Raw genomic sequence first — 22,658 nt, 5'->3', positions numbered from 1 at the left:
GACGCTTTACATTGCATCGTGTGCATGGTCCTAATAAACTCAAACTGAACTGAACATTTCTGTAAGAAAAGGAAAGAAAAAAACTGGCACTGTTGCACAAATGTCCACTGCACAGGACGCTCACTCCCATGAGAATATTGTTTTCCTGCTCATTTGTCACCAGTTGTTTGAATCCATTTGTACCGGTAATCCAAAGTGCATCTGTCTGTGTCACGTTGACTGAGCAGCTGGTGATTGACCCTCAAGGGAAAAAAGGCTGACTTTTGTAGATTTTCTACATTTTGCTATCATTTTTGTTGTTACTCCATTATACCTTATCTTCCGGACTATAAGGCGCACCTAAAATCTTTTTTTTCCCACTCAAAACTTGCCTTATAACCCGGTGCGCTAATGTAAGGAATAATTCAGGCTTTGCTTACCCACCTCGAAGCAATTTTATTTGGTACATGGTGTAATGACTAGTGTGACCAGTAGATAGCAGTCAAACATAATAGATACTAGTAGATTGCACTATGATGGCAATATAACTCAAGTAAACAACACCAACATTGTATATGTTCCATTGGAAACATAGAACATTACACTGGGGCTCAAAAATCTATCAAAATGTTTTAGTTTTTACACACGGCGGGGTAAGGAAACGACACCACAACCAGGATCAGGTCCAAGCAGGGGTTGGGGTTCAGGGGAGGCAGTCCAAAATCCAGAGAGTAGTCGAGGCACGTAGCTCGATCACGGGGAACAGGAAGCACATACGGAGAGTGAACTACGTTCCGACATAGGTTCCTAGGGTCCACTTGTCTTTAAACTGCCTGTCATGATTAGTCCCAGGTGCGTTGATAGTAGTTTGTTTGAATTATTACATTTTAACAGAAGTGTAGATAGAACATGTTAAAAGAGAAAAGTAAGCAGATATTAACCGTAAATGAACAAGTAGATTAATAATTCATTTTCTACCACTTGTCCTTAATAATGTGTAGAAAATAATAGGTGTATAAATGACACAATATGTTACTGCATATGTCAGCAGACTAATTAGGAGTCTTTGTTTGTTTACTTACTACTAAAAGACAAGTTGTCTTGTATGTTCACTATTTTATTTAAGGACAAACTTACAATAATAAACATATGTTTCATGTACCCTAAGATTTTTTGTTAAAATGAAGCCAATAATGCTCTTTTTTGTGTTCCCTTTTATTTTGAAACGTACCGAAAAGTACAGAAATACACTTTGGTATTGGTACCGGTACCAAAATATTGGTATCAGGGCAACACTAGTCCTATGTGTGTGTGTGTCATGGTAAAAAATAAACAATATTAGACATATCATCTATTCAGCAACATCATTTTATAGTTTTATAGCTCTCATAGGATTAAAGGCGCTGATAAAAAAAACAAATTCAATCGATGGGTTTTATGGTTCTTTTTGTAAAAACGTTATTTTTTTTCTTCTTCACATAGAATATATATTACTAAAATATTTCTTATGTCATAAAACCTTCCTAAAGTGTGCATTTTTCTGCATATTGAGCAGAGTAATGTCCAGCCTCTCCCCAATGAGCACACTTTCGGCTGTAAGAGAAAAAAAAAAGTTTCAATCTAAAATGCCCATAAAAATTTATACATGACTGCTGCGTGTTTGAAAACAAAACAAATCACTACAGGTAGGACCATGATAACAAGAATGTGCAGTAAATGAGTGTCTCCATGGTGACGCCATGCATTGTATACACAAAATCCTTATTTAAATAAGGCAGTCTGCACCACTTTTCAATTGCAATCTTACTAAATCGCACGCAATTGGCACTCCAGCAAATCAATTAAATCAAGAAAGTTCTCCTTTGTGCAAAAAATTTGGTGGACAAAATGGGAGAAAGAAGGAGTGGCATAAAACTCGTCTTTCTGTGGCAGCGTCGGAGAAAGTTGTGCATGTAAACAAACTACGGTGAGTTCAAGGATCGCTGAAATTAGCAGGACAAAACGATGCTAGCCAAATCCTCTCATCGGTGAAGAATGTTTAATACATAAAAAAAATAAAAAGTATATTTAGGCTAGCAAATAGAAAAAATATATTTAGCATGTATCTCTGGGAAGTACTGCGCAGTACCGGAGTCCACCAGAGAGGCAGCAGCTGCATAAAGTAGCAGCCTGAAGAAGAAGCGCCGGCCAGCATGGCAAGCATGTCCACCCACCCATCCATCCATTTACTACCGCTTGTCCCATTCGGGGTGCATGTTAAAATGGATTACAAGAAGTTTTTATCAACAACAAGAGCAAAACACGGGGATGATTCAGGTATGTCCATCTCATTACCTCCGCCAGGTGTTTGTCTGTCAGTCAGTTAGTAACATATTTCATCAAGTAATGTGTGGATTTTGGTGGAACTTTCAGGAACTGTCAGAAATGGGATAAGGAACACGTGATTAGATTTTGAGGTTGATCCGAATCTGGATTCAGGATTATTAAAATTGTTTCTGTTCTACCTCATCATTCACACTTTGAACGCAGCTGCATCCCATAATAGTCATTAGTCGGACACACACCTTTTCATTCAGAAATGTTAACAGTTTAGTAGTTAAAATGTGTATATCACAATTTCAATTGTATTTTTTTTTTACCAATTTAGTGCTGTTGTTTAAATGGGCAGCGGTGATGCGTTCACTGACTGTAAGTAATCGGCAATGAACTCCTTTTACAGCCTACGGTTTCTTCAAATATTACAGGAATGTTCATCTTTTGGCGAGAATTGCCCCGATGGAATGCATTTGTCTTCTTTTGCACTATTTAAAGAGAAAAAAAAGGAGAAAAAGATCAATTTTCATTCTTAACAATTCTTATCTTTGTTTGGAAATATTTCTGCAACTGCAAGCAAGGATGGCTGCACATTGTGCCAAGGACATCTTTCACAGGTAAGAATAAAAGAGTATAAAATAGAATGTTGTGTATCAGGTAGGGCCGGGAATCTTTCCATTTGATTCTTTGGGGGGAGAGAGAGGTAACCATTCGATTCAGAGTCAATTCTCCATTCAAAATCAATACTTTTTAATAACTTGCTCTGTGATAAGTTACAATCCTCCATAAAATAGATAAATCGCTAGGATACATTTTTATATTACTTAAAAGAAAACTGTTTTGTTTCATTAAAATTCTACCCAAACATTTAATAAAGTCAAACACAAATAAGGCAACAAAAGTAAAACAAAGCAAAATTTGTCCATAACGCTAGCCGAGGACATCCATCCATCCATCCATTTTCTACCGCTTATTCCCTTTCGGGGTCGCGGGGGGCGCTGGCGCCTATCTCAGCTACAATCGGGCGGAAGGCAGGGTACACCCTGGACAAGTCGCCACCTCATAATAACCCTTAATATATCCATCCATCTATTTTCTACCGCTTGTCCAGTTCGGGGTCGCGGGGGTGTTGGAGCCTATCTCAGCAGTGAATTAATTTTAAAAAAAGTGAAATAATTAATATAAATAATAATGAACAAGTATGATATTCGTACTAATATCATAATAATACATAAAAAATCTGTAATAAGATGCAATTATTATAGTAATAATAATAACAATATATGACGTAATGTAAAAAAAAAAGAATAGCATAAAATTACCATTATTATTATTATAAATACAAATAAGTATTAAGCTTGTAGTTTACAAGTTTTAATGTACTTATTGTGGCATTTGTACAAATGTCCTAGAATAGAATGACAATAAAGACAACTCTATTTTATGATGTTTGTACTTTACCATAATGAAATCTTAAAATACAAGTTCAAATAAATATATATTTAATAATAATATTTTATGTTAGAATAATATTTAATTAATTAATATTATATATATTATTCATAATAATAATATCAGTAATAATGTTAATAATATTGTCATAAAACATATTTGAGCTTTTAGAGAACTATGGTAAAGGTATAAATGTCATACTTTTTAATCATTTATTTTATTTGTTTGTTTTAGTAATATAATCATAATTATTATTTTTATTGGAAATATAATGATCATAATTATTGTTTTAAATGTATTTTACATTGCATAACTAAGTGGTTAATTATGAGTTTAATTAGCTATGTTCTTACATCCAAAGATCCATATTGATCTATGAATTAATAAAAAAGTGAAATGATTAATATGAATAATAATGAACAAGTATGATATTTGTACTGATACCATAATAATAAATGGAAAATTTTGAAAAATATAATGAAATTATTATAGTTAAAATAAAAATAACGATAATATATGATGTAATGTAAAAACAAAACAGAAAATATAATGCTACTCATATATTATTATTATCATTATTATTATTATTATCATAAATACAAATAAGTATTAAGCTTGTAGTTTACAAGTTTTAATGTACTTATTGTGGCATTTGTACAAATGTCATAGAATGACAATAAAGACGACTCTATTTTATGATGTTTGTACTTTACCATAATGAAATCTTAAAATACAAATTCAAATAAATATATATTTAATAATACTATCTTTATGTTGGAATAATATTTAATTAAGTAATGTTATTTATATTACTAATAATAATAGTATCAGTAATAATGTTAATAATATTATCATAAAACATATTTTGAGCTTATATTTCAAATGTTTAGAGAACTATGGTAAAAGTATAAATGTCGTACTTTTGAATCATTTATTTTATTTGTTTGTTTTAGTAATATAATCATAATTATTATTTTTATTGGAAATATAATTATCATAATTATTGTTTTAAATTTATTTTACATTGCATAACTAAGTGGTTAATTATGAGTTTAATTAGCTATGTTCTTACATCCAAAGATCCATATTGATCTATGAATTAATAAAAAAGTGAAATGATTAATATGAATAATAATGAACAAGTATGATATTTGTACTGATACCATAATAATAAATGGAACATTTTGAAAAATATAATGAAATTATTATAGTTCAAATAAAAATAACGATAATATATGATGTAATGTAAAAAACAAAACAAAAATATAATACTACTTATATATTATTATTATTATTATTATTATTTTTATTATTATTATTATTATTATTATTATTATAATAAATACAAATAAGTATTAAGCTTGTAGTTTACAATTTTTAATTTAGTAATTATGGTATTGGTACAAATATGATAGAATAGAATGACAATATTTTATTAACTAATATTCAATTCTATTCTATTTTATGTTTGTACTATACCATAATTAAATCCTAAAATACAAGTTCGAATAAATATTTAAATTATATGATTTTAGTGTTATAATAATAATTTTTAATTAACTAATGGTATAATTTATATTACTATGAGTATTAATATTACTAGTATTAATGTTATTAATATTATCATTATACATATTTTGAGGTCATATTCCAATTTTTTTGATATCTATGCATGGAATAAATGTCATACTTTTTAAAAAATTGTTTTGTTTGCTTCAGTTTTAATATAATATTTTATATGGGAAGTATTACTGTCGTAATTATTGTTTTAACTTCCCTTGACATTGAATAACTGAGTGGTTGATTTAATTAGCTATATTCTTACATCAAAGATCATATTAATGTATGAATTAATAAAAAAGTGAATCAATGTAAATGACAATGAACAAGTGCATATTCGTACTAATACCATAATAAGTCAAAACATTTTGGAAAAATAAGCTGGAATTATTAAAGTTATAGTAAAAATAATAATATATGATGTCATGTAATATTATTATTATCATTATTATTAAAACAATTATTTAAGCTTGAAGTTTACAATTTTTAATGTATTCATTGTGGCATTAGTACAAATATCATAGAATAGAATGACAATAAAGACTATTCTATTTTATGTTTTTACTATACCATAATTGAATTCTAAAATACAAGTTCATATAAATATTTATGATGATAATATTTTATATTTTGCTGTTATAATAATAATATAAAATAATAATAATAATAATGAATTAATGTTTATATATATATATATATATATATATATATATATATATATATATATATATATATATATATATATATATATATGTAATATTTGAATATCATTATACATATTTTGAGCTTATATTTCCATCCATCCATTTACTACCGCTTGTCCCTTTTGGGGTCATGGAGGGTCGCTGGAGCCTATCTCAGCTGCATTCGGGCGGAAGGCGGCATACACCCTGGACAAGTCGCCAACACATTACAGGAGCTTATATTTCACTTTTTTTTATATAACTATGGTATAGGTATAAATGTCGTACTTTTTAATCATCATCATTTATTTTATTTGTTTGTTGTAATAATATAATCACAATAATTGTTATTGTTGGAAGCATCATCGTATTTGTTGTTTTACCTTTCTTTTACATTGAATAACTGAGTGGTTAATTATGAATAGAATTAGCTATGTTCATATTGAACTATGAATGAATAAAAAAGTGAAATAATGCAATTTACTTTACTGATACCAAAAAATCCTAAAACAATATATTTTTTAATGAAATGTAATTATGAATTTAATTACATTTGCCACCGCACAGTAACATATATTTGTTTGAATATTTGGAGTTATTTATAACTGCAAAGGTCACGTTGGGTCATTTTGTTGCAGCTGTAAACATCATCATCATCATCATTATCATCATCATCGGAACCACCCCCGTATCCTCCCCCCCCCCCCCCCCCCCTCACTCCCCTCCCCTCGCCGTCACGCTCGGCCCACTCCGGTGCTGATAGGTGGAGCAGAGGCGCGCGGCGGGAGGCGCACTTCACCAGCTGACACGTGCACGTCGCTCCGGAGGACGCAGCATCCTCATCCGCGACTCCCATCCGGACCTCCTTTCCCCCCCCCCCCGGAGAGTAGAAACCCTCACCTCGGTGCAGACGATCCACGGAAGCCGAGGAGGTGAGCTTTCTCGCGCCGGACCGCGCGTCTCCCGGACCCCCGCGATACGGACCTCTAAAGTGGGGCACGGTTCACCGCGTTTCGCGGGGGACAAACTTTGGACCCGGGAAAGTTTGACGTGGGTGAGTTTGATGTTTTTGTGTTCTTTTTTTTTTTTTAAATCTTTTTTTAGCGCAGTGTGTTGTCGGTAATAACGGGGATTTGTGCACGCGCGGTGCGCGCGCAATGCCACCGTCGCTGCTGCGGGCGCGCTCATGACGCACCGGTCCGCTTTCTGTGTGCTTAAATACCATTAAAACTCATATTTTAAAGAAGAAAATAAATATATATAAAAAAATAGATCCTTATTTTTTCATCTGATTTGATTGATTTTTTATTTCAAATATGCAAAAAAAAAACAAAAACAAAAAAACAAGAGCAAGCCTGATCCAATACAGTGCTATAGTCTTAACAGCCATTATAACAACATTAAAACAATGGAGAATAAAAAAGGAAAAAATAAACAAAATTAGCAATGGACTTTCCTTTTTTAATTGTTAATTTTTTTACATATTTGAAAAGGAGTGAGAAGAAGTTAACACTTATTTAATCCCGTGGACATGAAAAGGTAAATTATGAATATGTTTTTACACAAAATATTCAGTTCAGTTCAGTTTCAGTTCGATTCATCTCTCATTTGCAGTTGTTTCATTACAGCACTTCTGAAAAGGAGTAGGAAGAAGCAGAGCTTATTTAATTCTGTGTCTTCCAATGTCCCGTCTCGTAATGTTCAGTGTTATGTTTTATTACTATGTACTGCTTTTATATTTCCAGCATTATGTATTATGTATTCTTACTTTGAACTGTTTTATATTTTAATTTTTATCCTGTAAAGCGTCTTTGAGTACCCTGAAAAGCGCTATACCAAATACAATCTATTATTTTTATTATTATTAATCAACCCCTTTTCTTATCCTAGCAATATTAACGGTGAATAAATAAATAATAAATAAATAATATACCTTAGTACGTCAACAAATGTCAAATACATAAATAATCTAAAAAAAAAAAAGGGAAACAAGGGTTCAAGGTGTTCATCATAATAGTTCGCCAACACTTGTATTTTGTCTCCTAAAGTGAATCATATTGCTTCTTTGTTGGATTTATTTTACTTCATCCATTCCATCATTTAATTCCACATACTGATATGCTAAAGGTTGTAAGTGTCGTACGTGCGTACGAATGTTTTAAATTACATTTTCATTTGGGTTTTATATACACAATGTAAGTACATATGTAATATAGTAACAAGCACATTTATGATAGCATTTAATTTGTATGTACTTTGCTCATTTTAGGCAAAAACAGTGCATTAATTTAAAAAAAGCATCCAAACATTAGTTTTTTTCCCCCACATCACTGATATCTACTTACAATGAGAGCCAACAAACATTAGAAAACATCACTTACAGTACAAGGTCTGCTGTCTTTAAGATGCAGACTGGTCGAGTCTTGTTATCCATCCATCCATCCATTTTCTACCGCTTGTTATATTACCATTTTATTGACAAATTTCTTATAATCCTTGTGAAGAAGAGTTTGAAGAGTCTCATATTGCTGCTATGTTGGATTTCTTTACTTAATCCATTCCATCATTTAATTCCACATACTGACATGCTAAAGGTTTTAAGTGTTGTGCACTCGTACAAACATTTTAAATTAGATTTTCCTCAAAGGTTATATTTTGTCCTATAAAATATATACATATTGCATTTTTTTGTGTGATTTTGTCACTTAACTGCTGATATCCCACACTTGTGCATTTTCCAGTACTCTTATTTTATGGTAGAAAGTTGTCATTGAGTCAATGTGTTGCAACATGTCCTGCTATAATAACAATATGTCACCTCGTGATATGTATGTATGCACAGTGAGATGTATTTTGAACAGTCTCTTAAAGTGAATCATATTGCTGCTTTGTTGGATTTATTTTACTTAATCCATTCCATCATTTAATTCCACATACTGATATACTAAAGGTTTTAAGTGCCGTACATGCGTACAAATGTTTTAAATTACATTTTCATTTGGGTTTTATATATACGATGTAAGTATATATGTAATATATTAACACGCACATTTATGACAGCATTTAACTTGTATGTACTTTGCTCATTTTAAGCATAAACAGTGCATTAATTTAAAAAACGCATCCAAACATTTGCTTTTACTGATATCTACTGTTATCTACTCACAATGAGAGCCAACAAACATTATAAAACGTCACTTACAGTACAAGGTCTGCTGTATTTAAAATGCAGACTGGTAGAGTCTTGTTATATTCCCATTTTATTGCTAAATTACTTGTAATCCTTGTGAAGAAGAGTTTGAACAGTCTCTTAAATTGAATCATATTGCTGCTTTGTTGGATTTCTTTACTTAATCCATTCCATCATTTAATTCCACAAACTGACATGCTAAAGGTTTTAAGTGTTGTGCGTGCATTCAAATGTTTTAAATTAGATGTTCCTCTAAGGTTATATTTCTCCTATAAAATATACAAATATTGATTTTATTTATTTATTTTTTTTTGTAATTTTGTCACTTAACTGCTGATATCCCACACTTGTGCAGTACTCTTATTTTATGGTAGAAAGTTGTCTTTGAGTCAATGTGTTGCAACATGTCCTGCTATAATAAAAATATGTTACCTTGTGATATGTATGTATGTACAGTGAGATGTAATTTGAACAGTCTCTTAAAGTGAATCATATTGCTGCTTTGTTGGATTTATTTTACTTAATGCATTCCATCATTTAATTCCACATTAAAGGTTGTAAGTGTTGTACGTTCATACTAATGTTTTGAATGAGATTTTCATTAGGGTTTTATATACATGATGTGAGTATATATGTAATATAGCAACAATCCCATTTATTATAGCATTCAATATTTATGTACTTTGGTCATTTTAAGCATACGCAGTGCATTACTTTCAAAAGCGCATCCCAACATTCGCTTTTTTTTCCATTACATCACTTATAACTTCTCACAATGAGAGCTAATAAACATTATAAAACATCACTTACAGGACAAGGTCTGCTGTCATTAGGATACCGACTAGTAGAATCGTGTTATATTCCCATTTTATTGATAAATTACTTATAGTCTTTGTGAAGAAGAGTTTGAACAGTCTCTTAAATTGAATCATATTGCTGCTTCTTTGGATTTATTAACTTGATCCATTCCATCATTTAATTCCACCTACAGACATGCTAAAGGTTTTAAGTGTTGTACGTGCGTTAGAGATTCGCGGATAGGCAATTATATCATCCGCAACCGCGTCACCAAAGCCGTCATCCATCCGCCGTACACCCGAACCACCATTTTATCAGAAACGCATCCGCCCGCCACCCGCCTGCTGAAATACATCAGAGGTTGGCCACCTTTACCACTCACAGAGCTGTCTAAACCCGTTTCACAGAGTAACGAAGACAATTGGAGCTTCTAAAGTTTTCGCGATTATCCAATTGGCGTTCATCCTGATGACAAGGATATGGGCGTGCTGTGAAGCCATTCCCTTTGACACCTTCAACAACATGTACACACCCATTGTTAGTCCGGCAACATGTTGTGTGCAGCTTCCGCAATCACACGTTCAAGACTGAAAGGCATACTGGGTGATACAGAGTACACTGATGGTTGTGATATAAAAAACTTTAACACTTACTAATACGCGCCACGCTGTGAAGCCCCACCAAACAAGATTGACAAACACATTTCGGGAGAACATCTTCACAGTAACACAACATAAACGCAACACAATAAATACCCAGAATCCTTTGTATCCGTGACACATCCCAAATATATTTTACACCCCCGCGCCCCCAACCCCGCCCACCTTACCGACGCACGGGGTGGGGGGTGGCGGGGTTTGCTGCTAGCGGGGTGTATAAAACAGTCAGGAATTGTCATGGATACAAAGGATTCTGGGTATTTTTTGTGTTGCGTTTATGTTGTGTTCCTGTGAGGATGTCCTCCCGAAATGTGTTTGTCAATTTTGTATTGTGTGGCTTCACAGCGTGGCGCATATTAGTAAGAGTGTTAAAATTGTTTATATCACAAGCATTAGTGTACTCTGTGTCACTCAGTATGCCTTGCAGTCGTGTTGCCGCGGAAGCCACACACAACATGATGCTGGACTGACAAGCAGAACGTACATGCTATAGAGGGCGACAAAGTCAATGACTTCATAGCACGCCCTATTACTTATTATCTGGGTGACTGCCGACAGTCATTCTAGAGACTATCAGTGTCTCCTATTGTCTTCTTCGCTTTATGACACGGGTCCTAAATGGCTCTTTGAATGGCAAAGGATACCGATCCCAGAACCATGTATATCAAATATTTCCGGATGATTCAAGCGCCACCCGCCCGAATCTAATTAAAATCTATCTTTTCGTCATGTCACCCCCCCGACCCGCAGTTTATCCGCGGACTCCGCGGATGAGACCGCAAACGTGCGTACTAATTTTTTAAATTATATTTCTACCAAGGTTTTGTATACATGATACAAACATATATGTAATACAGTAACAAGCACATTTATTTTTTAAAATGTCAACTTAGAGTTATTTACTTTTGTGTCAGCGACTGCATTTAACTTTCAATCCACTCTTATTGTTTTTGCCGTGGTTGACTTCTTTTTACACTTTTGTCACATCTTTGTCATGACAATTACAATTTAAGAGGTTTTTATTGATTTAAAGCAGGGGTGTCAAACTCAAATACAGAGTGGGCCAAAATTTAAAACTGAACAAAGCCGCGGGCCAAAGTTGAACAAATGAACCTTTTAATAAATAAATGATAAATGATAAATGGGTTGTATTTGTATAGCGCTTTTCTACCTTCAAGGTACTCAAAGCACTTTGACACTACTTCCACATTCACCCATTCACACACACATTCACACACTGATGGAGGGAGCTGCCATGCAAGGCGCCAACCAGCACCCATCAGGGGCAAGGGTGAAGTGTCTTGATCAGGACACAACGGACGTGACGAGGTTGGTACTAGGTGGGATTTGAACCAGTGACCCTCGGGTTGCGCACGGCCACTGCGCCACGCCGTCCAATAGGGACCCAAACAAGTTTTGCCTTAAATATTGAACAAACAAGGCTTATATAACTTCATAGTGACATGCAAAATCGAGTTTCAAATAATAATAATAATAATTAAAAAATATCAATGGCATATCAAATAAAATTGAAAGAAAAATTGAGTGCCTCGTTTCTATTTGCAGCCTTCTGAGGTAAATATCAAAATAAACTTTGTCCACAGGCTAATAAAAAAATTGAAAATAAAATAACAATAATGAATTAATCAAACATTCAAGCCCTGAAGTAACAAGAGAAAGTGCATGAATAAATTGTTAATTATTGCTCAGTTTGCTAAACTGATTTGCTTGAACAATGAATATGGAACACGCAAATAATTATATAACTTAATAGTGCAAAATCAACATTCAAAAAGCAAACGCAAAAATAAATACAATTTAAATAAAACATTTAATGCCTCTTTTCTATTTGCAGCCTTCTGAGGTAAATATCAACATTACATTTTTCCACAGGCTAATAAATCTTAAAATAAAATAATAATGAGATGGGTGGAGTTGGTGGTGGGGGGCGGGTTTTGGTGGTTAGTCAGTGCTGCAAGGGGTTCTGGGTATTTGTTCTGTTGTGTTTATGTTGTGTTACGGTGCGGATGTTCTCCCAAAATGTGTTAGTCATCCTTGTATGGTGTGGGTTCACAGTGTGGCGCATATTTGTAACAATGTTAAAGTTGTTTATACGGCCACTCTCAGTCTGACCTGTATGGCTGTTGAGCAAGTATGCTTGGAATTCACTTAAGTGTGTGTACAAGTCGCATATATCATGTGACTTGGCCGGCACGCTGTTTGTATGGAGTAAAAGTGGGCGTGTCAACACATTGTAGACAACGCTTAAGGCAGAGCCTTTATAGTACTGGCGGGCCAGCTTTAATGTTAATTTGATATTGCCTCAAGGGCCACATGAAATTGTACGGCGGGCCATATTTGGCCCGTGTGCCAGAGTTTGACACCATGATTTAAAGTGTTACCATTAATAGTGGTTAACTTGTTTTTAAAAGTCGGCGTTCAAACTTAAAAGGGTTTTCTTCATTTTATCATTACCATTGAAAGTGGTTAACTTGTGTTTTTTTAAAGCTAACATTTGTTAACTTTGTTGAACTTAAAAAGCAGTTTGCAACCTTTAAGCGGCTGCCAAGAGGGTGCTAACATCTTAAATTGTTGTAACTCGCCTTTAGGAATGTAGCAATAAATGGTATTAGTGTGGTAAAACTTCATTTTTTTTTTACCGTTTTTAAATTAAAATGGTGGAACCACCGTGATTGATGCCTGCAGTTCAATAAACTCGCAGACTGACTAGCGCCAGCTCGCTAGCTTGGATGTTAACATGAAAACAAGAGACATTAACGTCTTCCCCTTTAGGACACAACAAACCCCAAACTAAACGTATACAAACACATTACTGTCTGAGCAACTACGAGACGGTGCGTTCAAGGGCCGCTGAATAGAGTAGGGCAGGGGTCAGCAACCTTTTTGAAACCAAGAGCTACTTCTTGGGTACTGATTAATGCGAAGGGCTACCAGTTTGATACACACTTAAATAAATTGCCAGAAATAGCCAATTTGCTCAATTTACCTTTGATAAACAAATCTATATATCTAAAAAAAAAGGGTATTTCAGTCTGTCATTCCGTTGTACTTTTTTTTTCCTTTTACGGAAGTTTTTTTGTAGAGAATAAATGATGAAAAAAACACTTAATTGAACGGTTTAAAAGAGGAGAAAACACACAAAAAAATGAGAATCCAATTTTGAAACATAGTTTATCTTCAATTTCGACTCTTTAAAATTCAAATTTCAACCCCAAAAAAGAAGAGAAAAACTAGCTAATTTGAATCTTTTTGAAAAAATTAAAAAAAAATAATTTATGGAATATAATTAGTAATTTTTCCAATTAAGATTAATTTTAGAATTTTGATGACATGTTTTAAATAGGTTAAAATCCAATCTGCACTTTGTTAGAATATATAACAAATTGGACCAAGCTATATTTCTAACAAATACAATCATTATTTATTCTAGATTTTCCAGAACAAAAATTTTAAAAGAAATTCCAAAGACTTTGAAATAAGATTTAAATTATATTCTACAGATTTTCTAGATTGCCCCGAATATTTTTGGGGAATTTTAATCATAATAAGTTTGAAGGAACATTTCACAAATATTCTTCGTCGAAAAAACAGAAGCTAAAATGAAGAATTAAATTAAAATGTATTTATTATTCTTTACATTAAAAAAACAAAAACTTAAACATTGATTTTAAATTGTCAGGAAAGAAGAGGAAGGAATTTAAAAGGTAAAAAGGTATATGTGTTTAAAAATCCTAAAATCCTTTGTAAGGTTATATTTTTTCTCTAAAATTGTATTTCTGAAAGTTATAAGAAGCAAAGTAAAAAAAAAAATAAATGAAATTATTTAAACAAGTGAAGACTAAGTCTTTAAAATATTTTCTCAGATTTTCAAATTCTATTTAAGTTTTGTCTCTTTTAGAATTAAAAATGTCAAGCAAAGCGAGACCAGCTTGCTAGTAAATAAATAACATTTAAAAAATAGAGGCAACTCACTGGTAAGTGCTGCTATTTGAGCTATTTTTAGAACAGGCCAGCGGGCGACTCATCTGGTCCTTACGGGCGACCTGGTGCCCGCGGGCACCGCGTTGGTGACCCCTGGAGTAGGGTGACGCTGCGCCCGCCAGAAATAATAGTTATAATGATTTTTTTTTATTATGCCCTTTTTATTCAAATGAATCTTAAAGTGCTACAGTACAAACCAACATCTAAAGCGATAAAATCTTTGCCACTAAAACATAAAATATTTGGACCAAAACGCGATAAGTGAAGCATAGGGAGAATATAAAAGCAAAATAGTGGCGTTTCTAATGTTAATTTTGCAAATGTTTTTTAGTTATTTAAAAAAATAGACGTTGTCAGAAGTTTTTCAGTGTAAGTACTTTTTGATAATGATAATAATAATAATAATAATAATAACAATAACAGTAAATATTTCGGTCCTGATTACTGTAAAATGAAATGTTCTTATTGATGCATCACACCACACACACTAATGAAGTGAAGTGAATTGCATTTATATAGCGCTTTTCTCTAGTGACTCAAAGCGCTTTACATAGTGAAACCATATATCTGGGTTACATTTAAAGCAGTGTAGGTGGGTAAAGTGTCTTGCCCAAGGACACAACAGCAGTGACTAGGATGGCGAAAGCGGGGATCGAACCTGCAACCCTCAAGTTGCTGGGACGGCCGCTCTACCAACCGGGCTATACGCTAGCTTTTTGTGTTGCCAGCTAATGATAGTGATTTAGCTAAGTTTAGCTAACAACATTATCATTGAAAGGGACAAGCGGTAGGAAATGGATGGATGGATGAATGGGACTGATTTGTGTAAATTCCAAATTCCTTGGACTGACAAGCAAGTTTCACTCAATATAATTAGTAATTATGCAAAAAATATATACATAAAAAAATGTGTGCAGTAAAACGATTTTTTTCTAATTTTCTAAATTCTATTAATTAAACTTTTGAATCATGTTATTTGCGATGAATCACTATTAAGCACAATTTACAATATTGCGACGGGTGTGCTTCTCTAACGTTGTTGATGTACTTGTGGTGTTTTTGCTAGCTGTGGCCTCAAATATATGTTTTGCTTGAGAGGATATTTTACTTCGAAGGTGGGAGAATTCTACTAAAATATTCAAGCTAAAGTCATGAAGTGATTTATATTTATATAGCGCTTTATCTCTAGTGACTCAAAGCGCTTTACGCTGTGGGTGGCACTGGGAGCAGGTGGGTAAAGGGTCTTGCCCAAGGACACAACGGTAGTGACTCAGAGGGCGGAAGCGGGGATCGAACCCGGAACCCTCAAGTTGCTGGCACGGCCACTCTACCAACCGAGCTGTGCCGCCCCATGACATGGCGGGGGATATTTTGACGACCCATGCCGCCTTTCAAGTATCTGCAAATATAAAGGAGTGTGTTGGCTTAAAATAAATGGAGTGATTAATGTGCGTCGACGCGTAAACAATGCCAAGATATTTTGTGTTTAATGCGTCAACTTTGAAAGCCCCAAAAATATATTTTCAATGATGTTATTGTTGTATTTTGACAAATGTATTGAGCAAGTTGAAAAGGGCTTTACATTAGGGATGTCCAATAATATCGGACTGCAGATATTATTGGCTGGCAAATGCTTTAAAATGTATTATCGGAAATTATCGGTGTCGGTTTCAAAAAGTAGAATTTATGACTTTTTAAAACGCCGCCGTGTACACGGATGTAGGGAGAATTACAGAGCACCAAAAAACCTTAAAGCAGTGGTTCTCAAACTTTTTTTGTCATCCCCCACTTTGGACAAGGGGGAGTTTTCAAGCCCCACCTGTCCCCCTCGCCACAACAGAACGCTAATGCCAAGCTTAACATTTTCAAATTTATTGAATATCAAGTAACATTCAAGTCAGGGTTTCCCACACATTCATTTATTTGAGGCGGCTCGCCACAAAGGAATTACGGCCGCCACAAATAAAAAATGAAAAAAAAACTCGGCTTTTGTCTCGCTTGTCCGCTCTTAAAAGCAGTGGGACTCTGTCTGTGAATGGAGATTGTAGTTACGTATTTTATAAACATGTAAATATGATATAAATATGTATATAAATATGTACATAAAGTGTTGTAATTATATTCCAACTCCGAGTTCTTCTTGGTCATTGCCGCTGCAAGAATATAATAATTAAATTTTTTTTAAAAGTGAAATTCCCTCCCGTTCCTCGCGCCCCACCTGTCATGTCTCTATTCCCCACAGGTGGGGCCCGCCCCACACTTTGAGAAACACTGCCTTAAAGGCGCTGCCTTTGCATGCCGGCCCCGTCACATACTGTAATATCTACGGCTTTTTACACACACAAGTGAATGCAAGTCATACTTGGTCAACAGCAGTACAGGTCACACTGAGGGTGGCCGTATAAACAACTTCAACACTGTTACAAATATGTGCCACACTGTGAACCTACGCCAAACAAGAATGACAAACACATCTCGGAAGAACATCCGCACCGTAACACAACATTAACGCAACAGAACAAACACCCAGTATCCCTTGCAGCACTAACGCTACATGATACACCCCCCGCTACCTCCTACCCTGCCCACCTCAACCTCCTCATGCTCTCTCAGGAAGAGCATGTCCCAAATTTCAAGCTGCTGTTTTGAGGCATGTTAAAAAAAAAAATAATGCACTTTGTGACTTCAATAATAAATATGGCAGTGCCATGTTGGCGTTTTTGTCCATAACTTGACTTGATTGATTTTGGAAAACCTTGTTACATTGTTTAATGCAGGGGTGTCAAACTCAAATACAGAGTGGACCATAATGTAAAACTGAACAAAGCCGCGGGCCAAGGTTGAACAAATTAACCTTTTAATAGGTACCCAAACAAGTTTTGCATTGATTATTAAACAAGCAAGGTTTGTATAACTTTATAGTGACATGCACAATTGAGTTTCAAATGATAATAATGACTAAAAAATATCAAAGGCATATCGAATAAAATGCAAATAAAAATTAGGGGAGCGGGGTTTGTTGGTAGTGGGGGTGTATATTGTAGCGTTCCGGAAGAGTAAGTGCTGCAAGGAGTTCTGGGTATTTGTTCTGTTGAGTTTATGTTGTGCTACGGTGCTGATGTTCTCCCGAAATGTGTTTGTCATTCTTGTTTAGTGTGGCTTCACAGTGTGGCGCACATTTGTAAAAGTGTTAAAGTTGTTTATACGGCCACCCTCAGTGTGAGCCTTATGGCTGTTGATCAAGTATGCCTTGCATTCACTTGTGTGTGTTAAAGCAGCATATATTATGTGACTGGACCAGCACGAAAAAGCGGACGTGACGACAGGCTGTAGAGGACGCTAAAGGCAGTGCCTTCAAAGCACGCCCCCAATATTGTTGTCCGGGTGGAAATCAGGAGAAATTCGGAAGAATGGTTGCCCCTGGAGCTTTTCGGGAGTGGCACTGAACTTTGGGAGTCTCCCGGGAAAATCGTGAGGGTTGGCAAGTATGAGTATCAGCGGTGAATGCAGTGTTACAGAGGCATCGCCGCTGTATGATACCAGCGGGCTAGCTCTCATCTTAATTTGATATTACCTCAAAGGCCAATTTTGGCCTAGGGGCCAGAGTTTGACACCCGTGGTTTAATGCATCCGGTGGGGCATCACAACAAAATTAGGCATAATAATCTGTTAATTCCACCATTCTATATATCGGTATCGTTTGATATTGGAATCGGTAATTAAGAGTTGGACATATCGGAATAGCAGATATCGGCAAAAAGCCATTATTGGACATCTTTAGTTTACATTTTTAATATTTTGCTGTTAACAGTGCTCAGCTTCTTTTTACACTTGTATGATGGCAATTAAGAACAAATTAATCTCATCTCCTTTGCGCGACTATTTTCTCAAAGTTTTTATTGTTCTTATTGTTATCGTTGGCTAGTTTATTTTTGCGCTTGCAGGCCAGCTAAGGATCCGATTATTTCCATATAGTTCCAAAAAAATATATATTTTTAAATCTTTTTAAGAAACAGACTTTACTTGCAGTGGCTCCTCGTTCGCTTCTGGCCGGATTTGAAAGTTCTATTATTATCCTGAGGTCCTCTGGCACTGGCCTTTTAGCGTGACCAAATACCAGAACCAAGACCCACGGTGAGGCGCCATTTAGCCTCTGTGGCCCCCATCTGTGGAACAGCCTGATGTTTAAAAAAAAATTAAATAAACTTTTTAATCAGACTTTTTACTCAACATTTTTAACTCTTTTTAGGTGCTTCATTTCTATTTTATGTATTGCTATTATTAGTAACATTATTATTATTTTTTACTATTTTTTTAATTGTACTTATCATATGTTGCCTTATTCTTATACATTTTTTAATTATCAATTAATCAATCAATGTTTACTTATATAGCCCTAAATCACTAGTGTCTCAAAGGGCTGCACAAACCACCACGACATCCTCGGTAGGCCCACATAAGGGCAAGGAAAACTCACACCCAGTGGGACATCGGTGACAATAATGACTATGAGAACATGATACTGTGAAAGATCAATCGATAATGGATCCAACACAGTCGCGAGAGTCCAGTCCAAAGCGGATCCAACACAGCAGCGAGAGTCCCGTTCACAGCGGAGCCAGCAGGAAACCATCCCAAGCGGAGGCGGTCAGCAGCGCAGAGATGTCCCCAGCCGATACACAGGCGAGCAGTACATGGCCACCGGATCGGACCGGACTCCCTCCACAAAGGAGAGTGGGACATAGAAGAAAAAGAAAAGAAACGGCAGATCAACTGGTCTAAAAAGGGAGTCTATTTAAAGGCTAGAGTATACAAATGAGTTTTAAGGTGAGACTTAAATGCTTCTACTGAGGTGGCATCTCGAACTGTTACCGGGAGGGCATTCCAGAGTACTGGAGCCCGAAATGAAAAAGCTCTACAGCCCGCAGACTTTTTTTGGGCTTTGGGGATCACTAATAAGCCGGAGTCCTTTGAACGCAGATTTCTTGCCGGGACATATGGTACAATACAATCGGCAAGATAGGATGGAGCTACACCGTGTAGTATTTTATACGTGAGTAGTAAAACCTTAAAGTCACATCTTAAGTGCACAGGAAGCCAGTGCAGGTGAGCCAGTATAGGTATATATGTATGTATATATGTATATAAAGGTATATACAGTATAGGTATATATGTATGTATATATGTATATAAAGGTATATACAGTATAGGTATATATGTATGTATATATGTATATAAAGGTATATACAGTATAGGTATATATGTATGTATATATGTATATAAAGGTACATACAGTATAGGTATATATGTATATAAAGGTATATACAGTACAGGCGTAATGTGATCAAACTTTCTTGTTCTTGTCAAAAGTCTAGCAGCCGCATTTTGTACCAACTGTAATCTTTTAATGCTAGACATGGGGAGACCCGAAAATAATACGTTACAGTAATCGAGGTGAGACGTAACAAACGCATGGATAATGATCTCAGCGTCTTTAGTGGACAGAATGGAGCGAATTTTAGCGATATTGCGGAGATGAAAGAAGGCCGTTTTAGTAACGCTTTTAATGTGTGCCTCAAAGGAGAGAGTTGGGTCGAAGATAATACCCAGATTCTTTACCGTGTCGCCTTGTTTAATTGTTTGGTTGTCAAATGTTAGAGTTGTATTATTAAATAGAGTTCGGTGTCTAGCAGGACCGATAATCAGCATTTCCGTTTTTTTGGCGTTGAGTTGCAAAATAATTATTTTGTACATCTATTTTTCTTAGATGAGGTAAAATGTTTAGTACTCTCCAGTTTTAAACTGGTGCAAAGCAATGTGTGTTGAACATGCTTGTGTATAAACAAAGTGCTGCAAAAATAAAATTTTTAATTGATTATTAATATTATTTACTTTTGTGTTTTTTGGTGTTCTTTCCCCACTCGCAACTTGCATGAAGCGCCACATGTAAAATGCAACAGAATGAATGGCGCGGCACTTCATATGAACATTTACAGCAAGGGTATGGCTGCATACTTATACCTAGCCCCCTGCTGCTCCGGCACTGTTAAGGATGAAGCACATTTCCCTCAACATTGGCACTGTCCCCCTAGCAGGTGGCGTAAAAAATGTCTGACCAGAACTCTCTAATAACTAAAGTTCCTTGGGTGAATAATGTAAACTCACTACACCGGTATGTTTTAGTGCTTTAGTTTACTCACAGATAAAAGTTATATATAAGATATATAAGAACTTTACACTACTTTATATTAGAAATAACAACATCAGAGGGTGAATGTCCCATAACAAGAAGATAAACTTCTTCTTGTTCTCTATCGACTATGGTGTCGCCAGGACTACAAAGGCGGATGCGCACAATTTTTCAGGATTTATGCAGATCCCAAATACAGATCAGCTTGTACCAGAAGGTAAGAAAAGTTGCTTTTGCATACTACTGTGAAACTCAAAACGCCAGATAATGTCTTACCTTATACACACGCCATAATAGTACTTAAATGTTTAATGCGCCAACAATCCTTCAAGCGGTGCAGCTTCATAGCTTACCAAAGTCGTACTAAAACATTTTGACGGATTTTTGATCGCCATGTGTAATGTTCTATATTTTCAATGGGACATATAAAATGTTGGCGTTTTTTTACTCGAGTCATATGGCGGTCTACACGTATCTCTTATGTGTGACTGCCATCTACTGGTCACACTTATCATTTCACCATGTAACAAATACAATTGCTTCGAGGTCGGTAAGCAAAACCAGAATTATTCCGTATGTTAGGCGCACCGGGTTATAAGGCGCACTGTTGAGTATTGACGAAAAAAAAGGATTGTAAGTGCGCCTTATAGTCCGGAAAATACGGTAATCAAAATGCCGTTCTCTCTCCTGTTATCGTATCATTTTCATATTGGGTGTTCTTAATAGTCATTAAATCAGGGGGGGTCCGTCTGAGGGGATCATGACAGGAAATCATTGAGAAGCACTGCCTTGCATTATCAAAATTGAGAAAACATTTAAATGATTTTAAGTGTGCATTATAGTCCAGAAATTAGGTTACTGTCAGAATAATTGTATATAAGTTATTACACAGTTGGTTTTGTAGGAGTTCAGGTTGCCCTGCGTGAAGATCGTTTGCCCGGGTTACTATCCACTGGCGCTTACAACGCTGTCTTTGATCTTATCAAGCAAAAGGTGGACAGCTTGTAAATCTTCACGGTGTGCGATGGAATGCGCCGTAGAGGTGTCGGTTTCTCAGGTATGGACAGCCACAGGAAGGGCCTTATCAGGACCCGAGATCTACGAGCAAAGAGGGGGGAAACCTGACACCGCTCCAAGCACCTTTTGTTTGAACTGTTTATGAGCCAGTGCAGCTGCTGCATGATTAAAAAGTACAGAAGATTCTCACACACACATTAGGTGTGGCGAAATTATTCTCTGCATTTGACCCATCACCCTTGATCACCCCTTGGGAGGTGAGGGGAGCAGTGAGCAGCAGCGATGACCGTGCCCGGGAATCATTTATGGTGATTTAACATCCAATTCCAACCCTTGATGCTGAGTGCCATGCAGGGAGGGAATGGGTTCCATTTTTATATATTTTTTTGGTTTGAACTCCCGGCCTACCCATCACAGGACGGACACTATAACCACTAAGCTACTGAATAGACCCCTCCCCTTAGAAGCAGCTGCAGCTATGTAATCAGGGAATGAATGGGGAGGCGTGGAACTTGTTCCTCAGAGCGTGGGGTGACATTGTACGAGGGCGCAGGTCCACGCGCTCTCCTCATGAGCTAAATTAAATCCTGTCTTTGTTGGATTCCTCGCTTCTTGTCTTGTTTAATAGATAGTTCGGTGTTTGAACCTGACAGTTGCACTTGTTATTTTGCATGCACCAAGTTGAATTCAAGTTTGGGTGAAATAGTATAAAATCATTCAACCCACATAGTGAGAAATAAAGTTTTAAAATGGGTTTCAAAGGGTTCCTCCCACTTTAATCTGCGCCTTGAACCCGCCACCCCCAGCCGAGCCCC

General features: G+C 35.6%; 1 protein-coding gene across 1 annotated transcript in view; it reads left to right on the top strand.

Annotated features, from left to right (window-relative positions):
- Nucleotides 1-2,170: 2,170 nt before the first annotated feature.
- si:dkey-237h12.3 (teneurin-3) overlaps nt 2,171-22,658 on the top strand; it is a 627,006-nt gene continuing 606,518 nt past the window's right edge. The window contains exons 1-2 of the mRNA XM_061892022.1: nt 2,171-2,295; nt 6,626-7,041. The gene's annotated coding sequence lies outside the window, so the exon portion shown is untranslated. The remainder of the gene's footprint in view (nt 2,296-6,625; nt 7,042-22,658) is intronic.

Source organism: Nerophis ophidion, linkage group LG29 (genome assembly GCF_033978795.1).
Source record: "Nerophis ophidion isolate RoL-2023_Sa linkage group LG29, RoL_Noph_v1.0, whole genome shotgun sequence".
NCBI classification, from domain to species: domain Eukaryota; kingdom Metazoa; phylum Chordata; class Actinopteri; order Syngnathiformes; family Syngnathidae; genus Nerophis; species Nerophis ophidion.
The sequence above is the reverse complement of the archived record's forward strand: the minus strand, read 5'-3'. Positions and strand labels throughout refer to the sequence as shown.